Raw genomic sequence first — 9,052 nt, forward strand, 5'->3', positions numbered from 1 at the left:
CCATAATGAAATGATAACTCAGCTGGCTGGGAAAGGTCATTTCCAGTGATCCCACAGACCTTTAAAGATCATTTTGGGTGGGAGAGGAATGCAAGAGGAATGAGATTATTCCTCCTCAGCACAAGTGTGTTGAACAGGACAAGAAAGATTTCTTCAGACTTGAATATTTTGAAGCTGATATTTTAGCAGCTCACATTCAAATAATATTTTAGCAGCTCACATTCACATATTATATGAACAGGAAAATAAACTAGTATTTTGGGGCGACTTCATGGATAGCATACAAATCCATAAACTCCATACAAAGAGTGATCCTTGCTTTTTAGGCTCTTTCTTAAGAAATTTCAAAGCTGAGAGCAGCTTAGAAATTAACTAATTTCCCTAACCACCTATTTATCAAGTAATTGTACTACCATAGACAGCATGAACAGCTCACAGCAGTAGCTTCCATAACCAAGAGTGACTCCATTCTGCAGTTCCTACTAATTACCAACATGTGGTGGGAATAGTCCACTGGCCTTTTCTGGTGCTCAGTACACAGTAGCTGTCCACTTTTGCAAGATACTTGCCATTTTGGAGGCGATGTAAACATTTATAACAGTAGCTTATGTATCACATTGTGATTATGCATTCCCCTCTCCTCTTGATTTTTTTTTTAAATCCTGTATTTCATAGCAAAATTGCTTCATTCTATTTTACTGATTTGTAAGCAGCATTTCTGTCCATATAAAAATGACCTCTTAACATGTACTTAGGAATGGAAAGTCATCCCTGTGGCCTTTTCTTTCTCCAGAACTCACTCTCTAGTTGAAACACTGGCCAAGGCACAAATAAACAAACACTTGTAAATACGAGACTGGACTGCCATTACTTCTCAACAGTAGAGCCTGCCAATACCAGATATGGATCCAGAGACATTGCTGGTTTTGTCTATTCCAGAATAACTTTTCCAAGGAGCTACACCCTTGTCTAGCTTGCTCAGATTCTGAAAATCACTGTTTATGACTGTGGCTATAATAGTTGACCTAACCAGAAGTGCCAGGAATCAAACCACAGACTTTGGAAAGCAACAGGATCCATAACCTACAGACTTCTTATTTTGAGAGTCTATGCTATGAGAGTCCCAATCTTAAACCCCATGAGATGGCTGTGCCAGGATAATAGTTCAGATTCCGCAAAACACATCCATATTGTTAAGTCTTTCAACGTCTGGCGGTTTTAAATGGACAACAAATCTGTTTGTCGGATAAAGTCTGAACTGCTAAATAAATAGTGATAAATTTCCTAATACTACTGGGCAGAGTGTTCCTGCAAGTACAACGTGTGTTTATCAGTTTCCCACTGAGCTAGCGTTGACTTTCAAATTTCCTTTAATCTTATTATAGTAAACATAGTACAGCTCTCTGGCAAACAAGGGTAACATTCTTCCTGTAATATCATATCCTTCTTTTAAAGAAACCTTAGAGATGTCCAGAAAACAACTAGGCTCAACTTGGAATGACACAATAAACTTGTTTCCAAAGAAACAAGTTTTATAAAATATTAGATTTTATACCGAAAAAACCCAAGAATTTTTATAAAGAGAAGATTGGCAATTTCTGATAGGTATGCAAAATAGTGTTTGCATGTATCATACGTCTAAAGTCAGCTATTGAAACACCAACCTAAAAATATTTTTCTAGTTGGAAGCAGGCTACCTGAGTTGAAGGATAAAGCAACTAGCATTCTGGATGAAGAATTCAGAAAATAGTGGACTGTAGCTTGTGAAGGAGTTTTTTCTGTGCTCCTTCAAGAAGAAAGAACATAAAGTGCAGACTACTTTAAAAAAAAAAAAAAAAGCGGATAAAGAAAACCAAATGGGATTTATTATGGTACAATTTGTATTTAAAGCTTCTCTTCATTTGGGAGGAATTTATGGTAGACAAAGGTGGGATTTGTCTTACAGTTAAAAAAAAAAAAATAACCTAGATTGAGCTGTTGAATAACTTCATGTAAGTGACTGAAGGGACTTTGGGAACCTGAAAGCAAGACAGTTTCAGATGACAGAAACTAGCTCGATTGCCTACTGTGTGCTTCAGGGTTCCTACAGAAAAAAGGTCATTACATATAACAAAAATAGCATACAATGGTGCTATTTTCACATATCTTCTGTGATTTTTGAATAAAATGATAAATTTTCCTAATAATCTGTTTATGTGACATTCGAATCTTCTGCTTCAGATACCCTTAAGAAGGCACAAATTTTGGGCTATGACTTTTCTTAAGGCTCAGTTTCAGTAAGGAATGGAAATATTAAAGAGGTAGATCAACAATCTTTCCCTGCCTACACAGAATCCAAGGTGCATATAATTCGTTTCAGTCTGTAAGTACTCACTCAAGAATATCTCAGCAAAAGCTGTTCTCACTGAAGGATTAGGCAGTTTCCATGAGCTTCATTAATGAAGAATATAGACCAAAGTCAACAAACACACTTAGTATAAAGCCATTGCATGTAGTAATCTGAAAGGTGTCAGCCAGAGAACAAATTAAATCGAAATACAAGCGATAGCCATCTCTCTTTATTAGGCGACTTTACTGGATGTATCCATTAAGTAATGCAACATGTTCATATATTCCCCATCTTCTTTGCCTGTCAACCTCCTCTTGTTCTTTGCAAAGGACACTGAGCTCCAAATTATGTTGACGGAACAGGAACTGACAAACGATAGATGGATCATAACAAAAAACATGCCTAGAGCAAGGATGTCTGACATCTGAAAGCCGGGATGTTTTCATTTTGGATAGAAGCTCTGACCCACTATTTACACCCCTATCCCAAGCTTTCCCACATATTTTTAAATGACAACTTTCCAGATGTTATCTGTATGGAGACTGGCCAGATTTATGGGCAGGATCCCGCTTAACTCTAAGCCAAACTAGTGTTTTGGCCTCACTGGAAATGAGATTAGGTCTGAGATTTGCACCAGGAAAAAAACCTGCAGTTTCATGCCAGAAATGGTCATGCAGAATTTTTACAATGCTGTTTATTTTTTTGTTAGCACTACTGTAGAATATCAGACTATTTAATATTATCATAATAGTAGTTAAGCAGAGTAATAGCATAGACTAGACATGGCTGGAATCCACAGCAAAACTGCACACAAATGAAGAAGGGCAGCTAGTTCATATGTAGCACCAGCTCAATACAGTTTTCCAGCTCTAGCAAGTGTTTGTACAAGACAAGGTCAACAACGTGTTCTGCATGAGCTGTACAAGTGCTGTTTCCAATTTTTAAGAGAAGTTAAAAATTCAGGAAATTTTTAGGATTTATTGCAGTTAAAACCACAGCCTGATGTTGTGTTTGTTCATTGCCCATCACACTCAATAAAAATTGGTTAAAAAATAAAATTTGGAGGGTAAATAATGTATTTTCCTTCCCCGGTGTACTTTACTTCTCCTACTTCCTTAACACAAAATAGGCAGAAAATAAATTTTTATGAGACTATTTGTATTTGTTTGTATCAAGTTTTAATTTCCTCTTAGTTTCATTCCAATTTATGATTTCTTAAAATACTCACTTCCTAAACAATAATGACTTTAAAACTTTCTGGAACAAGAGATAAATTTATCATTTTCTTTCTGTAAAGAAGCCTGTAGCAAAGACAGTAGCATGCATATTTCTATATACAACATACCTTTACAGTATAACTAATTCTATATGGCAGTGTAGCCTCTAAAAAAACTGACCTTAGTAAATCCCCCTTAGTTTTATGGTTAATATAAAATATGCCGCTATAACTCTTATAGATACTATGTAGACAGCAACCACAGAAGAAAATACACAAAATCTCATAGATAAACAAGGGTATGCCCAGAAGAAATAGAAGAATGTGAAAAGCAGATGCTCCAAGATGACTTTTTGACAAAGACAGCTTACAAATGAAGTTACCATGATTGTATCACACTGGATATTGAAAGATAGATTGCCTTCTGTTTTAACATCCTGGAGCAAGACAGATTCTTATGTCTGTTTCCCTTTCTGAAACAGGCTTCAAAAATCTTCTTCAAAAACTGGTAATAAAAGACTTAATGCACCGAGAACAAGAAAGTGACATATCTATTATCTACCCAATTCACGCTACAATCTACACTTCGTCCCACAGAGAAGCTATGCACTGGAATAAGGTATGGAGGAGACAACCTCTAGCAATAGAAATAGAGTCATTTGAGAAGGAAAAGCTCTCTTGTTTTTCAATTCCCATTGTTCCGAGTAGCACAACATTTTCTGCAATCTAAACGCAGGCTTGGAGCAGCCACAGTGATCCAGAACAAGGAGGAGCTTCGTATCATTCATGCTATACACACGCAACCCTATGATTTCCATCATGATCCCTGTGAAAATGTATGTAAAACTTAAGTGTCAATAAGAAGACCAATTTTTGCAGCAATGATGACTGTCTTCTGTTACTGAGATGGAAGGACTTGATCCCTAATTGCTCCAATAATGTATTACCTAGTTAGAAATGGTTTCACACAAAAGATAACGGTTTATAATTAATTAAATCACCCTTCTATTTAAGATAATTTTCACAAAAGAAGCAAACTAAAGAAAAACGAGAAAGTGCAAAAAGCCAAATCACCACCAAACTGAAAAGTTTTTAGCTTTAGAGTGGAAGCTGCAGAAAAAAAAGTTTCCGCATTTTTTAAACAGAAGCTTTCAGTTTTGAGTGGAGGTTTCTCAACATCTCCCTGGGCATCGCACATTCCCACCTGCTTGGGGCAATGGGACTCCAGGACCAGAGGACGTTTCCCATCATGTGCCAGGAACCACAGGTGGCACCTTCTTTCTCCAATGCAACACTTCCAGTGCGTTATGGGAAACGTAGTCAACCGAGGTGCTGCACCCACAAAACACAGCACAGCATTCCTACATGACAGCTTTTAAGTTTCAAGCCATTTCTTACCACTCCCAGATGCAATGAGGAACATAAACACAGTCCTGTGAATCTTTATATGCTGGAGGGCTACAGCCAGTGACAGGCAAACAGCCATAAAGAAGCACCAGTTGTCCTTTCCTAAATGCAACTGCTGGGTTCACATTCACCAGACAAGCACAACATTATCCAAAGTTCCCACTCAAAAAGTAGCCTGCTATCACATGCCAGAGTATTAAAAAACCCCAAACGTTATCCATCTCTTAGAACTGAAGGGAGCTTAGTACGTGTATATACAAGAAGGACAGCCACTGTTTGTTGCAGGGTTCTGCCCTCCTGCTGAGCCAGAAGGAGCTTCCCTGAAACACACGTGTAGGCAATGGTGCAAGAAGCAGGGACTAGCTCACACCCCTGGGAAAGACGGTTAGTATCAGCTTCAGACTGCGCAGAGCACTGACACTAGTTTGCTGCAAAGGGACCAGGTCTGTGCTAGCAGCTAGCACAGCCCAACAGGAACAGACATAGAGTAAAAGAGTTAAGCATGGGAGACCTTCTATCAACACTATATGCATTTTATAGAGTTTTACTTCAGGCTAGCTCTAGTCTGGTCTCATGGACTGAATTTCCAGCAATGACTCAAGCACATCTTCTCATTTAGATTCGTCTTAAAGGAATCCAGCTGGCCCACTATGAGGTATATGGAGATGGACAGTAAGTGGGAACAACTGGAAGACTGGCGTCAAAAGTAAACTCCTGACACGAACCACAACACTAATACAAATGCACAACCACACCCACAAGCATCTGTAAGAGTGAAGGGAAAGACCTTACTGTGCAGCTCTTGAAGAGACTCTTCGGATGTCAGTGAATCTACACAGTGACTTGACCTGTTCATTGAAATAATTCTAACTCAATTTGGAATGCTAAACTGGAATTTACCGGTTTCTGATGCTTGAATTAGAATTATTTCAAAGTGAATTTATCAGTAGTGTGTGTAGAACTACGAAACCGAACAGTCGGAATTTACCAGTTACCAAATTTATCAAGCAAAACCACAGCAGGACTAAACTATTTATTACAGAAAAGGATGAGCTGGATCTACTTGATTTACACTTTCACAAGCATTGACAAACGGTCATTGAAATCAAGCATTTTCCAAAGGACAGGATTTATCGATATAGTTCAGTTGCTAATTCAGATATTAATTTTTACCATCATCTGATACTATGGAAAGAAATAAAAATCTCCTGAGTTTTATTCTTCAGCTTCTCATACCTTTGTTCTTTTCCACACTGAAAGTCATGTTTCATGACAGCACAGTCTATTTGAAAGATAAATAAAAAGCAAATAGGTCAGCTAAACCAATCAGCTCAAATTCTAGGGTTAATGGCATTCATTTTTGTAGCACCCTTTTAGAGGTCTTACTGATGCTTTTCACTGACCCATCTTTCACTTACTTAGCACGCTGACATGGAAAGCTGAGCAAGCCTCATGGCTAGCAGACGCACCTCCTCCCTGCTCTCAAGAGCTCTGCACAAACAGCGGGCTGCAAGAGAGGCGAGAAGGCAAAATTCTACCTGCCAGGTTTTTCACTCATCCCACAACAGAGATTTAGCAAATTGGTCCACTCTCTTCAGCTGCATGGTAATCACGCACAAATGTTTAGAATTTAGGACTTCACTGCACACCTTGGATGATGGCAGTTCATGAGGACCATGCAATGAGTGAAAGAGGCCCCTCGCTCAGAGCCTGAATACTGAGACAGAACCCTCATGCCCTGACTCTCAGTAATAAGCAGATTGCTGTTCTTTACTTCAATTACTTTTCTCGGGGTGTTTCTTTAAAATCTTAGGGTGTTATTATTCTCCTTTAACTGTTAGAAAGAAGAAAGGCCAGCCTCAGAACTAAACACCAAGCTTAGCAAGTGAAGCATCTGCATTAATATACATCAGGCATTCTAAGCAAGTATTTCAGGCGGTGTGTACTTCTTGAAGTTCAAGCAACAAACCAAACCCCTGGGGGATCACATTATCTGTGTTGTATTAGCACCGGTGGGAAGACAAGACTCTGACACGATGCTGATTTCTCCCTGGTTTAGCAAGAAATAGCCTTGAAGCAGCTTGCTAAGCAGCTTGCTAATTGGGGCTCTGCGCAGGTACTGCTTGGTCTTGCACCTGCTGCTGGGTGATTCTGGGGAGGACTGTGGGATTCTTCACCTGGGGCTTTTTCCTGTGGGAATCTCTGTCACTTGTTAGGCTGCAGCTCACCTGACTACTGATCAGACTTTCATTCCGTTTATTTCTCCTCCTTCAGAGAGAAAAGAGGTTTAACTTGTTACGAGCCGTTAATTTTGTCCTCAAAAATCCACCAAAAGTTATATAACCACTTTCACAATAGCGTGCTAAAAATAAGAGTTATTCAGCCAAATGCCACTGCAATTTTTTATAAGACCTGTGACTCCAATTCTGCAAGACCTGTGAAAGTGCAAATATTTCCTTAGCTTTAGCAGAAAGTCAAGCAGGAGCTCCTTGTGAGACAGACATGGGTTTGTATTATTATAATCCTCATTTGCAAGGGAAAAAAACTCCCAGTGTGTGTATACACACACATATATATTTCCAACTCATGACTTAAAGTAATGCTATTCGCTCTTGGAGCTGATCCCTCGTGGGGTTTCATAATCACAAACCATCATTAACCCAAAGCAAAGAAAGAAAGGTACAAAGGGGCACAGGTTTCAAACATAAGGGGATTTTTTTTCCTCCCCTGTTTCGGTTGTTTGGTTTTTTGGGGGGTTGGGGTTTTTTCAGTTTGCTTTTTGTTTTGGTTTGTTTGTTTTTTTTTACTTGGGAGGGAGCGCGGAGACGCGATGCACGACGCTTCAAACCCGCGGGCTTTCGCCGTTCAGGTAACTTCCGAGGGCGCTCAGCGCCAAGCGCCCGGCCCCGGGCGCCGCCGGCAGCCGGCTCCCCGCACCGCAGTGCCGTGACCCTGGAAACGCCCCACGGGCGCGGAAACGTCCCGCGGGACGTGCTGCTCTCCGCCAAGACGCCCCGAGGCTGCCGCCGCGCAGCTCCGCTCCTCTGCGCGGGGCGGGCGGCCCCCAGGGTTGTGCGGCGGCGGGGCTGCGGCGGCGCTACCGGCGGGGCCGCCGGGGCTACCGGCGAGGCTGCGGGGCGGCCCCGCGCTGTCACCGCCACCGCGCCCGCGGGCCCTGCGCGCTGCCCCGCGAAGGGGCGACAAGCGTAAGAGGGCTGGGGGGGAGGAGGAGGGAGGGAGCGAGCCGGCCGCAAGAGAAGCGGTGGCGGACCGGGGGGGCCGTCGGGCGCCCCCCGGCCGCCCCATACCTGCACGGAGGCGGGGAGGGCTCTGCGGCGCGCTCCGTCCGGCCAGCTATAGGTCCCACGGGGCGACGAAGCGGGGTGGCGGTCGCCGCCCGCTCCCGCGGCTGCCGGTGGTGGCGGTGGTGCGAAGCCCTCGCGGGTCGCAGATGCCCATAGGCGCTCCGGGGCGGGGGGGGGGGGGAAGGGGGGAGCGGTGCGTGGGGAGAGCGAGGCGGCGGGGCCGGGTCCCGGCGGCGGAGGGGAGCTCGGCACTGGCTCCGCGCAGCCACTGCCCGGAGAGAGGCTCAAGCCCCCGCTTTCGATTGGCTCCGGTGGCCGCACGGCTCACGCCAGCCGGGCCGCCGCCGCCTCCCGCCCGCCTCCCCTCCGCTGCCCCACGCGCCGCTCCGCGCCCCTCCGCGCCCCTCCGCTCCTCCCTGCCAGCCGCCGGCCTCGCAACCTGGTGGGCAGATCTAACCCCCTCCTTTTTCTCAGCCCCCCCCCCCCCCGCCTTTTCCCTGACACGACGTCCAATCCCGAGCCTTTTGTTTATGCAGGGACATTCTCGCCCCGGCTCTGACAAAACACACTCCTTCCCTTCTTCGCATCTTCCTCCTTCGACTGGAGGACCTGCAACTCTAAGCGTTCCTGACACTTTGTGTCACGCTCAATATTCAGACATGTTTGCTCTCTGAACGTTTTAAAAAATAGCCCTCGCTGGTAAAATTAAAAGCATGCAACGCCTGATCACCTGAGGCAAAGTCTGAGGTAGGACAAAACACTCTTTGCCTGAGTTTAGTTTGCTTTCCTTACCCT

General features: G+C 43.4%; 1 protein-coding gene across 1 annotated transcript in view; it reads right to left on the bottom strand.

The window, feature by feature from the left end:
* The window catches only part of GREM2 (gremlin 2, DAN family BMP antagonist), a 39,347-nt gene extending 30,958 nt beyond the window's left edge, over positions 1-8,389 (bottom strand). Inside the window, exon 1 of the mRNA XM_074925471.1 lies at positions 8,261-8,389. The gene's annotated coding sequence lies outside the window, so the exon portion shown is untranslated. The remainder of the gene's footprint in view (positions 1-8,260) is intronic.
* Positions 8,390-9,052: the final 663 nt, after the last annotated feature.

This window comes from Athene noctua, chromosome 1 (genome assembly GCF_965140245.1).
Source record: "Athene noctua chromosome 1, bAthNoc1.hap1.1, whole genome shotgun sequence".
NCBI lineage: Eukaryota > Metazoa > Chordata > Aves > Strigiformes > Strigidae > Athene > Athene noctua.